At 39.8% G+C, this 13,446-nt stretch overlaps 1 protein-coding gene and 1 long non-coding RNA gene across 7 annotated transcripts in view; both read left to right on the plus strand.

Annotated features, from left to right (window-relative positions):
* MEIS2 (Meis homeobox 2) overlaps nt 1–13,446 on the plus strand; it is a 277,957-nt gene that overhangs the window by 230,034 nt on the left and 34,477 nt on the right. The window lies entirely within an intron of this gene.
* LOC140703199 (uncharacterized) overlaps nt 1–13,446 on the plus strand; it is a 39,399-nt gene that overhangs the window by 19,493 nt on the left and 6,460 nt on the right. Inside the window, exon 2 of the long non-coding RNA XR_012082572.2 lies at nt 58–13,446. This exon is cut by the window's right edge and continues 6,460 nt beyond it. This is a non-coding gene — a long non-coding RNA (uncharacterized LOC140703199). The remainder of the gene's footprint in view (nt 1–57) is intronic.

Below are 13,446 nucleotides of genomic sequence, written 5' to 3' on the forward strand. Positions count from 1 at the left end.
CAGCTGGTGGTGAAGGCTTCTGGGAGTTGCAGTCCAAAAACACCTGAGTAACCCAAGGTTAAGAACCACTGAGTCAGAGCACAATTTCCCATAGGAATGCATTGAAAACTGATTAATCCATTTCAGCTGAAGAAAAAAATACCTCCCCCCAAAATAAAAATAAAACACTGCAAGCCCCTGGGCCTGCAAAAAAACAAAACAAAACCAAACAATGTAAACATAACCCTATCAGCCCAATCCCACTCTTCAGAAGCCGTCCAAAACAGTTTTTAAAATGCAAAAAGCAGCACCTTACCTCACCACAAAGCCTCCTCAGAAGCCTCCCAGCCATGCTCAGCCGTGTGGGCTCCACCGCCACCGAAAACACAGTCAGCGGGAGCCCTCCGGGAGCCCACCCAGGCTTCCTCCGCTGCTGCGCGGCTTCTCCACCACCAAAACCACCATCAGTAAGCCCGTCATAAGTCCAAGAAGCCGGCGGCAGCGGCAAGTAAGGTCAGGAAGCCTCTGTTGGCGGCAGTGGTGGGGAAGCTGGGGAAGCCTCCAGTGGCAGCAGTCACGGCAGCAGAGAACCGCAGGACGCCTCCATGGCAGCAGTTGTGGCGGCGCTGGAAGCCCAGGAGGCTGAGCCCAGCCAGGATGGTCCAGCGGCTCACCTTCCGGGGGCAGTGGCAGCAGCACTGGAAGCCCAGGAGGCTGAGCCTCCCTGTTCCTAACCATTGGGGTGAAAGAGCTACAAAGAAGCAGCCTCTTTGCCACCAACGGTTTGAATTTCCCACCCTTTACCCCTGCCTTTTTCTGTTTGTAAGTGGAAGCTCCGGCCACAAGTCAAAGCAAAATTTTGCAGCCAGAGCTTTTCATAAGTCGAAATTTTCGTAAGTTGGGACATTCATAAGTTGAGGCACCTCTGTAGCTACCTAGTATAATATTGTCAACTCTGTTGGCAGTTTCTTCCCAGCATGTCATAGGAATGGATAGTGGAGATTATTCTTTTGGAAATTTGTAATTGTTGTTTTGGGAAAAAGGAAAATTTGTGACCTTTTTATTATGGCTAATAAAATATACTCAACTCAGATGTGTTTATGTACTCGTCAAACACTGCCCCGTTATGAGTAATAGGCAGAACAAATGGCAAATTCTTCCTTTGTAACTGGACGACGTTTCCTGAGGAATTAAGTTTAAACCGGTCAGAAAAAGTTAGAGCTCACTTACATATAGAAAAACATCCTGTTTTTGAATCAGATTTAGTATATTTGAAATTGATTTTAAAATTCCAACTTAACAGAATTTTTATGAGGCATTTTACTTGGCTGCAAGAGTTTGTTTATTTTAAAATGCTTGTGGAATCAATTTATTTTGAATCATTTTGGCATATATGAATGCCTCTGTCAGTGTACATTGTGTCTGTATGCCACTCACTAGTATGCCTTCCATCTCTCCAGCCCTTGCTACTGGCTCCATGGCTCCCTCTCCTCTCCCCTCACCCTCACCCATGTGTGTGTGTCTGCATGTCTGTGTTTCTCCCTTCTTTGCCTAGATGCTTCCCTAGTCAATGTCTCTGGTCAGTTTCAGTCTATCACCCCCTCTTCTTCTGTGTGTGTGAAAGTGTCCAGCTACAGGAAAACATCTGTTTTAATTTTTTTTTTATTGTCATACTGAACTAGCATGATACCAGATTGAAAACATTTAAAAAATTAAAAAAACAACGCCACAGGATCAGCAGTCAGTGCAAGACCGGGTGGACGCAGGACAAAGATTCAAATGCAGTGATTCTAAAATCTTGACCATACATTGCCCCAAAACCCACGTAACTACTATCTGATTTTAAACAAATTTCAAAAATCCCAGACCCTCTACTGATTCATTTTCATGGTATAACCGTGTTCTTAGTCAACTTTGCACAATGAGTGCAACTTCTTATGTTGCTGCTGAATCTTTGCTTTATTGGGATTTTGAAATTCTTAATTTAGTTTAAATTCTTGAGTAAAGATGCACTTTCTTTTCCCAACACTAAGGGAATACTAAGGAATTCTTGTGTTTCAAAAAAGATGGAAATTCTTAAAAGACTTGAGGGGCTTGTTTTAAATCAAAAAGTTGTGGTTGATGCAAATAACTCCTCCTCACAAAGAAAGGACATTCAGGGCACAGGTCAGCAATTATGTATCCTCACTCAAAGCATGGGCTTGTAATACGCCTTCCTTACTCTTAAGTAATCATTAGAACACAATCCCACTAGCTATGCCATCCACTGCACGGCATATCACTAGTAAAATGGAAGAGCTGCAATGAAATAAAAGCTCTGAACTTATCGATAAAACAGTTGATTTACAGTGCAGTTCTTTCCACAGTAACATACTTTGGCTTTCTGCATGGCCTTCCCCTACCTACCAATAAGGAAATGTGATTTCCAAATGGGCAATATGCATTGGGGGGGGTGAGGGGTGCTTTCAGGGGCTACCTCCTGTCCTGGAGGCTGAGTGGAAAATTCCAACTAAATGGCACCAGGGGTGAGGCAATTTAAAACACCCTCCTCCTAACTGGTTGAAGCCAGCTTTCAGCTCACCATAAGTAATGTCTCTGGTGGATCATCTCTGCAATGACCATCTTGGGACTTCCATTCATAATTTCTCTACTGTGAGCCGGAGGAAGTGAAATTTATTCATGAAAGATTGGGATATTTGATATTTGATTTTTAGTGATCTAAATAAAGGTATCACCTCTCCTACTTTTGGGTTGCTTAAAGGAACATGTGGCTATTTCTGTTATAGTTTTACTAGTTTCCAAAGAGGCAGTCATGTTAGCATTCAGCATGTGGAGGGAAGGTGACGGGGAGGGGGAGGACAAAACATTGTGCCCCCAGAAAGACTGATAGATTGGTTTCCATGCAGGCTTTTGTGGAGGAAAGTCCCCTTTCTGTACCACATAGTTATATGTACTGAGGTTAGGAACATGAAAGGTCTAATTAGATATAAATCTAGTAGTCTGTAAGGTGCCACAATATTTTTTCGTCCCTCACCCCCACTTTCTTTACCAATTCACTGTATCCGGTTGTATCTGTACTGAGGGAAAGAATATTGTTAATGAACTTAATCCTTGGTAGGAAGAGGGGTTTCCCCCTCTCTTTAGTAAGTCTCTCTTTAGTGAAACAAATAGTAGAGCTCACCTCTCATGTCTGCTTGGGATAGTACAAGGATACATCAATTGCCCATTTTAGAAGGGGAAGCTTGATCTATTGTCTGAATTTCCATGAGTTTGCTTTAAATTAGAGTTTTTTTCTCTCCTGCTTTGAGAATTATTTGCTGGTCTCTTGGGCCTGATCAAGCTTATCTTCCAAAATGACATGACATTGGGCTTGTTCAGGGTAGTGCAGTAAACAGTATTACCTCTTTTAATAAAACGGTGCCATTAGTAGTGGCAGTGTACATAGGCAGTGTACTACTGTTTCTATAATGACAGCGCTTCTGCATGCCACTGACTGTACAAAATATAGATAAATTTTCATTGAATAGTAACTTCTCTGATGTTTCCCTAGCATTTTCTTTGGAGCCAGAGCTTCAGTCAAAAGACTGGAAGGTGTGAAGTGGCTGTGAGATAAGCACAGGGACCTCATGCATTTGCTGATATCAAACAACACATTCCCTTCCCATAATACTCATGCAATGTTTGGTATTTTTAGAGTGTTGTCCTGATCACAGTAAATACTTTTTCTGCCTCTATATGCCACGAGTATACACCTCTCTCAGACAGCAGTATCTCACCATTTTTTCCAGTTTATTATTTTTGTGGGAAATATTTTTTTTTCTTGACAACCTTGATATGACTGGATTTCCTAAGTGTGTGCAGAAAGATATTAAGAGTTCCAAGTCTTTTAATAGAGTTGGTTATATAGTTCATGGCTTTTTCTCCTTGTATAAATAGTTCATTGATCTTCCATTAATTTATGTCAGTTGTGTGTGATCGGCAATGTGCTTCAGCAGTGGGAGCACATGGAAGAATAAAAATGTTCCATGTCTACACAGCAGCTGAAATCAAGCACATACTCTTTATGGCTGTATGCCTTAAGGATGCAAGACCCTTAGAGCAAGGGTGGGCACCCTGGTAATCCCCTGCCCCTAAAAACAAGGTTAGTAGTTTTTTTCCCCACTGACACACTCCTTCATGCTGCCTAGTGGCAAAAGTTTTAAATTTAGTCTGTGGTCCTATGGGCTCTCAGAACATGGTAAAAACTGCTCCAAGCCCCCTACAGAGCACAAGGAAACTTTGAGACAGTTGAAACAATATTTTTTTAAATGTTGGGGGTTTGAGGATGGAAGGGCATTATGCAATCTGTAGGCTGTACGTGCACACACAGGTTTTACAGGACATAGTATAGAACAGCCATTCTCAACCTTTTTTTGGTTGTGGCCATAAACACAATATGAAAGAAGTATAGGCCAAATCAGGATTGCGTAAGTCGCATAACGAACCTTATAAGGTGGCATGTGAAGAATTGTTTCCAGTCTGTGGCCCCATTCAGATGTGCCAGGGCCCCCAGAGGGCTACATGGCCCAGTTGAGAATGGCTGGATAGAACATGAGCTGTTGATTTAGAGTTAGAATTCCTATGTATCTGACAGCATTGTCATGGGCAAGTAGAGATGTGAAAATCTGTTTCTGTTTCATTATGTTTCTCAAAATCCCATCAGCATTAAAATCCTATCCTAGTTATGCATTGGATTGCAAGATTTTTTTTTCTTGGATAGAAATTCATTCAATTTTTGGTATGAACTCTTACAAATTTGATTCAGTTTTATTATTGATTAAAGCACGTTTGTGTATATTTTATATTTTTACTTGTTTGCACTTCTGAAATGTATGTCTGGTTTTACGTGCATGTTTTCCTTCACCAGTGTGCACCACATAGCTCAGAAATGTCTGGATTTCTGAAGCAAGATATACTTTGTCCTTTTACCAATCTTAGGAAGTACAGAATTTATATTTTCATATAGAAATGTAAATTCAGTTAATTTCTTTTCCACACATGGACAAGTCACTACATACTTTGCAGTGTTTTTTGGTGATATCTAGGGACAAAACTCTTTATATTGTGTTCCTTGGCTTCGTGATAAATATGTGATAAATAAGATAAATACTACAGGCACTACCGAGACTGCTAGGAATGAAGATTTCACATTCAGAAGAATCTCATAATTTATTTTTACCCTGTTTTTCACTCTCCTGCCTTATCTAGATTATATTTGCTGCACAATCAACAACCTGCACCAGGACTGCAACAAAGAAAGAGTGGATGTTGGTATCAGGGGGCTAAAATACCTCCCATTGGCTCTAATAAACCATCATGCTGCTTATGTGCACTAAAGAGCTCTCTTGAGCCTAGATCTTATGGGAATTTCCTGCTGCACCATGTGGGTGAACATGGTGTTCCCTTTGGACCTGATTGTAGTTTAAAACAGTGTTTAAATTTAGAGCATACTCCCGTAGGGAATGACTTTCAGTAAGTTTTCCACAGTCAATATTTGCCAGCTTTTTTCTTTGAAATCACAGTTGTTGGTTTCGTTTGCCTGCTGCCCAATGCTCATCTAATTACATTACTGTATATCTGTTTTCTTATTATTCAACATTCTTTCCATGATGTTTCAACAAATTATTTGTTTAATGATAAAATAACTTTCCAAAATCTACGAAAGGTCTATTAAATAGTCCTGTGCGTGTTTGCTCAAAAGTATGCTCACTCCAAGAAAAAATATGCAGAGGATTCCATCCATTGACTTAAAGGGAGATAGCCAGACCAGAAATGTCACATAATTCACTAGTGAACAAAGAAGGTCAGGTGTTTGCTTCCCAATCACAATGTTCTTCTGACCAGTTGCTTTGTAGAAGTAGTGGTCCTTTTTCTTCATTGTAACAACAGTGCCCTCAGTGCCTAGCATATCTAAACCTATTCTTCTCCATTTCTTAAATAAAATATAATGGAAATCAGGAGAAGGGGGCAGAGTAAAGGTGGATGGAAGTAACATCTACAAGTTAAATGCAACAGTACCTTGCAATATATTTTCCAGCTTCCTTCACAGCACTAGAGTGTTTATTATTTCTAGATTGCATATAATTCTTTGTGATGACTATTTGGGAGCTATATTTTCATAGATTGCTAGATGAAGGTTTTTCTTTTTTTAATGCCTAACAGGAACATTGGGAATTATTTCTACCCTTTATCTTTCATCCTTCCTCTTGTCCATATTGGCAATCATAGGATAAATGACTATAGTGAAGCCATTTTTTCTTTGATGAAGGAAAGTCTTCCTTTTTTCATCAATTCCTAGTCTTTTCCCTATAGACTTCTTCTTTCACCACTGCCTTTCTTCTCTTTCCTTTAATATAAAAATCTATGGTTGCCATGTTTGCCAGATGTACTTATTACAGCATCATATTCTGCTTTCTGTTAAAAGACTTAAGAATCCATATGTTCACAATCACAGGAAACCCATTGGCTGAACATTCTAACTACTTTAAATTCTTGTCCCTTACGTTGTAGAGAGACACTGGCATGCAGATAGTTTCTGCAAACTGCATTTTTTTAAAAATGTGTGTGTATTGTTTTAAACTTAAATTCAAAATGAAATGCAGCATAATCCTAAGCATAGTTACTCAGAAGTAGGTTGTATTCAATAGGTTGTTATGAGAAGTAGTTTCATACCAAATTACACTTTAACGTATTAGGATTGCACCTTCAGGCAGCTACATACTCTCTCAAGCAGTTAAGACAATGTGTTTGATATGCTAAGTATGCTGGCATTGGAGAACTAGATTATAAATAACATGGGATCTTTCGTATTGCAGAGAAGGTTATGTAAGCATTAAAAAAATACTCAGGTTCTCTCATCTTTGGCAGCAGGGGTGACCAAAGCTTTCAGTTGTTCCAGGTAGGAAGCAAAGTGTCACCTTCTATACACATGGCAATTGTGTCCTCTTTGGAACTGAAGGGATGTATGTCTTGCTTTGTCTATTACACAAACACACACACACACACACACACACACACACACAATTAGAGAATGTGGAAGGCATGGTCACGGCTCAAACATTCATGTACCTCTTATCTAGCCACGGAAAGAGAGGAATGTCATGGCTGAAACTGTCCTGTGGAAAGAATGAGGCAGGGAAGGCAACTGTATCCCCTGGTGGTTGCAGATAAGGTGCCCTACCCAAGAACAAGGAGGAAAAGTGTAATCCAGGATTTCAGCAGCAATCTATATACTATACCAGTGGTCCCCAACCTTGGGCCTCCAGATGTTCTTCGACTACAACTCCCAGAAGCCTTCACTACCGCCTCTGCTGGCCAGGATTTCTGGGAGTTGAAGGCCAAGAACATCTGGAGGCCCAAGACTGGGGATCACTATACTATACCACAAGCTAGCTCCCTGAATGGCTGTCTCTGAGAAACTTCAGATGCACACCACTGTGGAGACCTGTGGAAGTGGAAGGAGCTGTCTGGAGCTCCAGGGGCCATGCCAAGGGAAGTAGCAAATTTGCTGCCCCTTTACTCTGCCATTTCCCCACTGTGGATTTGACTACACTGGGGAAATGTTCAGGAAATACTACAAGTTTAGAAAAGGCAGATATGTATTTCTTTTCCTATAGATTACATGATGCAAAGGGGAATGTGAGTCAGCCCAGAGTCCCCCTTCCCCATATCCATAGCTTTTCTGCTCTGCCTCTGGGGCTTCTCTTTTTTTAAAATGAATTCTTTTGTATCAATTCTGGTGTGTGATCACTTGAGTTGAGGCAGAAAGGACAGGCAAGCTGAACACATGCACATAGGCACACATGAAGTACTGCTTTGCTAAAGCACCTTGCCTATTGCCTCATGAGAGAGAACAAGCCGTGTGTGTGCACACACACAGCAGCAGCAGCAGCACCCAAAACTAGCAAAGCCCTGCTCTGTGGGCAAAACGTTTCTTCTTTTTCTTTTTAACAGCTTCTCCTTTGTAGGAAAGATTCTTGGGGTTTTTTTTATAACACCTTAAGAATGGAGAGAGAAAGATATTGTCTGAAAGAGGTCTTTAAAAAAAGAAATGAGGAAATTGAGAGAGAAAACCCCTTTTTACACCTTGTTAGTGCAGTTCTTTTTAATGGTGCCACTTGCAGGGCTATAGACAGAACTGCAAGCTAGGAGCTAACAAGTCTTTTCCTCTTCTCTCTTTGTGTGGCCCCTTAAGTTGAACAGATCCAAATTCCCAATGTGACTTACAATGAGTGAAGGCAAGTGCATTTGCATCTCCTTCACACCCGGAAGTAGATGATAGGGCTAGCCCTGTTTGGTAGCAAGTTGCAGTGCGAAAAATGGTCAGATGACATAGGTAGGATTGGGGCTCAGAAATAAGTGATCACTGAAACTGGTAATCATTTGCCTAGTATATGCAAATATCCTTATGCTCTGCTTCTCTTTAAAATTACAGGACCGTGGACATGATGCAGCAATTCTTTTATTGTCTGCTTTATTTTTTGTTCTGGTATATTGAAATATGCACACTAAATGTGCAGAATATATTATTAGCTTGTTCTTTTCTAACCAGACGATCGTTGACTTTTTCTTTCCCTTGCTACCATTCTTTTAAAAAAATGCATTTACTTCACACATTTCCTGCTAACTTATTGGTATAGATTTGTGGTTTGTTTTTAATGGCTGGTTTGTTAGATGATATAACAGACATGGAATTATAAGATGTGGTTGTGAGATGTTGGGAAGGTAGGGGTTAAGGGTTTATTATAGTTGTCAAGTGTGGGAAGTTAGGTCTATGTACCATTTATGAGCTGAAATTTCAATGATGCAAGATATTCTTGGGCTGTAGATACCATCTCATTTTTATTGGCAATAATTAATAAACAGTTATTTCTAAATTTTAAACGCACTGGCCACAACCCAGCTATTTACCGAATGCATGTCTATGGACTGGCATGCACCTGGTTAACATTTTATTTCTCCCCCCACCCCTTGAACATTACAACAAGATACTGAATAAAAAAGTGATGTTGATATTTCCATAAATTTCAAAGTAGCCTTCCATGATATTCATCAGACATCCTTGACTCCATCCCGTTATAGAAACATAGAATAATGGAGTTGGGAAAGGGGCCTATAAGGCCATTGAGTTCAACCCCTTCTTAATGCAGGAATCCAAATTACAGTATCTCCAACAGTTGGCTGTCTAGCTTTCTCTTTAATGCCTCCAGTGTCAGAAAGTTCACTGCTTCACAAGGTTTCATTGTTGTACTGGCCTAACAGTTTGGAAGTTTTTCCTGATATTCAGTGAAAATCTAACGTGAGTCCATTGTTACATGTCCTGCACTCTGGAATGATTGAGAATGGATCCTGCCCCTGTTCCATATAACAAACTATCAAATATTTGAAGAGTGCTATCATACCTTTCTTCAATCCTTTCTCAAGGCTAAATAAGCCCAGTCTTTGATCATAGAAGTTGGCTTCCGGTCTCCTGATCATCCGTGTTGCCCTCTTCTGAACTTCTTCCAGTTTGTTTGCATCCTCCAAAGTGCAGTGACCAGAAGTGGACACAATACTCTAGATGAGGCAGTCCAAAATATCTAGATTAGAACTAGGTAACTTTGATGTGTCTGGAAGCTGATTTTCTGCCATGAGTTTCTCTAGGAAACACACAAACCAGCAAGATAATGAAAAATAGAAGGGAAATAGAACAAGAGTGGAAATCGCCAGAAATCCAATTTTGGTTTTGCAAATAGATATTTGGTGGTTGTAAGCGCTGCAGGCCACCACGTCCCAACGTGGTGGCGCTGTGGGCTAAACCGCAGAAGCCTGTGATGCAGGGTCAGAAGACCAGCTGTCATAAGATCGAATCCACGCGACGGAGTGAGCTCCCATCGCTTGTCCCAGCTCCCGTCAACCTAGCAGTTTGAAAGCATGCAAATGCAAGTAGATCAATAGGGACCACCTCGGTGGGAAGGTAACAGCATTCCATGTCTAAGTCGCACTGGCCATGTGACCACGGAAGATGTCTTCGGACAAAACGCTGGCTCTATGGCTTGGAAACGGGGATGAGCACCGCCCCCTAGAGTTGAACAAAACTGGACAACAATTGTCAAAGGGAACCTTTACCTTTACCTTTAAGCACTGCAGGAACACATTGTGACATTTTAATGAGATTAATGTTCCTAGTTTTCTAGAGTGGGAATCCCAATTGTTTTTTCTGGTGTAAAGCCCTTCTTTTTAGCAGCTATGGGGCAGGGGAGTCTAATGGGGCCAGGCAGGGCAGAAACAGACTTTGGGGCTGCAAGTACCATACTTTGCTGATTCCTAAATAAGAGGGTGCTCAGTTAGGGAAGGCCATTTTACAGTATTAGAGTGGTTGCTGGGGAAACAAAAGCCCTTAAATCCCAAATTAGCTGGCTTGTAGCTATTTCATGCTCTGTTCAAACACAGGAAAGTTATAGTTGTCCAATAGAAAGCAGTTCATGCTTCTTAAAAAAACTATACTGGAAACGGTTGTTGTGGGTTTTTCGGGCTTCTTGGCCATGTTCTGAAAGTGGTTCTTCCTAACGTTTCGCCAGTCTCTGTGGCTGGCATCTTCAGAGGACAGCACAGTTTGCTGTCCTCTGAAGATGCCAGCCGCAGAGACTGGCGAAACGTTAGGAAGAACCACTTTCAGAACACGGCCAAGAAGCCCGGAAAACCCACAACAACCATTAGATCCCGGCCGTGAAAGCCTTCGCGAATACGTTATACTGGAAACATCTAGTAAATTAATACCGTGTTTTCCCCAAAATAAGAAAAGATCTTATATTAATTTTTTTTTCCAAAAAACGCATTAGGGCTTATTTTCAGGGGATGTTTTATTTTTTTCATGTACAACAATCTACATTTATTCAAATACAGTCATGTCATCTTCTGGTTGCTGCACAATGGTGGAAGGCAGGGTTTCACTTAACTAGGACTTATTTTGGGGGTAGGGCTTATATTACAAGCATCCTGAAAAATCATACTAGGGCTTATTTTCAGATTACATCTTATTTCCAGGGAAACAGGGTAGGTTAGATTAGCAATATAGAAAACTGCCTCATACCAAATCAGATTACTTCTGTATCAGGCCTAGAATTGCCTGCTCTGACCAGAAATGGTTCTCCAGGGTTTCACGCTAAGACTGCAGTGGTTAATCTTGGGGCTGTCTGCATGCAAAGCATGCACTCTGCTACTAGGCAGCAATCTCTCGCTCTCGCTCTCACTCTTTCACTCTTTCTTTTTAATTAATGAATAAAAATGCTCCCAGTACATTCAAAAGCATTTTTAAAGGAACTTATAAAAACATTAAATGGCAAGTGCTATGTTAAAATAAGCATTGCCTTCTTTTCTTCATACATAAGGAAATGCCCTTCTAAGACAGTGTCTCCTGGAGCATATACGCAAATTATCTTAGAACAAGTATGCTTTTTTTTCTTTAGAAGTAGTATTCATATGTAAATTTGTGTACATTTCATCATCACTAAAACTCCTGCTATTAACCAATTAATATATACTGGTGACAGCTCTAACAAAAACTCTAATATGCAACGAATGGCATGAATAAATATATACCCTTTCAGTTGAAGAGAACTGTAATTCAACACTTTAATGTTCACCTAGAAATATAAAGATGAAACTTTGTAGTACTTGGCTTTATGAAGTAACTATGAATAGTTTGTCCAAAATAAACCTAAATAAGAATAAAACAATAGAAAGTTCCATGTTATGATCCCTCTTGAACTTATTTGTAATGAAAAGTCCTTTTATGGAGTATAACAAAGGCAGGTGTGCAGGCAGAATGCACAATGTGAATGCTGCAAAAAGAAAAAGCAACTCCGAACACTAAGCAAGCCCTGCTCCGTAGCCTAAGGGATGTAATATGACATGACATAGCACTAGTATTGACTTTTCATTTGCAACTTCTTGACAGCTAAAGGTTTTATGAGGAAGGTATTTCAAAAACAATGAGCAAACTTAGGGAAGAAAAATAAAGTTTGCATTCCTTTATTTTCAGATATGACAGATAAAATAGCGACAGATAATACGTTGTTTAATCTTTAAGCAAGGGGACACAACCCCATATAAGTTTGATGCTGATAGTAAGCCTCATGAGAATTTTATTAGGAAACAAATTCTGACTAGTTTTTTGCCTTATCTTTCTATATGTAAGTATATGGAAATGTCTCTTACATATTCTCATTCTTTCTACATTTTATTATGTAGGGTTTTTTTCCTTTGGTTAAGTTTTAAACTGCCATTATGTTGAAGTGTTACAAATATAAATAATTTAGAAAAAGCATCTTTTAGGGGAATACTACGTTCAGTACTTTGGTTCAATAGAAAGGCATTATGTTTAAATATTTCGCACAGCTTATGAACCATTATGCAACATTAGGAAGTCACCAAATCTAAGAAGTAGTGACAAGAAAATAATTTTAGCATCTCGCTAATCAAATGCATTTTGTTTAATTCTAAAACAACAACTTCCACAGGAACAGCAACAACAACAGAAAGCTCTCTTTGTATGTAATTGGCACAAATGCTGTTACTTTTACAACCTCATATACATATAAACTTAGATATGTATACTGTGTCCATCAGGATGTATGTATTTTAAGTGTTTGGACTGAATATTGCTTTCTTCCTAATAAGAGGCTATTGTGACATAATTACCTAATGAAGTGCATTTATTTCTAAAGGCAATTTTGTCAGTTAATATGTTAATAAAGACAACCGAACAAAAGGTAATAAGTGGGTCAGGCTCAGAAATCATGAGGCACTGCTCACTCCTGCGTAAAGGAAAAGAAAAGCTCCTGATGGAGCTTCTTCTACTTTCACCCCATCATTTTAAGAATTGCTTTGCCAATCCTTCACAGCAAATAGTAATTTTAAGTGGACCAACACAGAGCTCAGGTTGTGAGCACTCTGTGGTAATAATAGAGTAGCTGCCCTCCCTGGAGTCAATAAGTCCAACAATAGAGCCATTTTCTCCCTCCTGTGAGTGAATCACTGCTGTTACTCTGAATGACAGGATTGCTTATAGAAACCAAGCCCTTCACCTGTGCTGACCTTTTCTAGAGAATTTTGGGGCCAAGTTATGTTTAAAACTGTTAAAAGTAAACACTGGTTTTGTTCTTGCATGCTCTGAACCTGGAGCAAAGAACAGCTCAAACACCGAGCTGGGATGCCTCTGTTAAATATGTTGTTATTTTTGAAGCACGTATTCATTGCAGATTGCATTTCAAAATATAACAAGGCTCTGGCAAACAACTGCACATCTTAGCCATCAGTTATATTTGAATATCTGACATTAGGGTGAATTACCTAGCACTTATAACTTTTGCCTAGTATTCATAAAATGAAATAATTACAAGCCATCAAGTAAATTCTGGTTTATGTCACCTCTTTCCTGGGTTTTCA

This window comes from Pogona vitticeps, chromosome 1 (genome assembly GCF_051106095.1).
Source record: "Pogona vitticeps strain Pit_001003342236 chromosome 1, PviZW2.1, whole genome shotgun sequence".
NCBI lineage: Eukaryota > Metazoa > Chordata > Lepidosauria > Squamata > Agamidae > Pogona > Pogona vitticeps.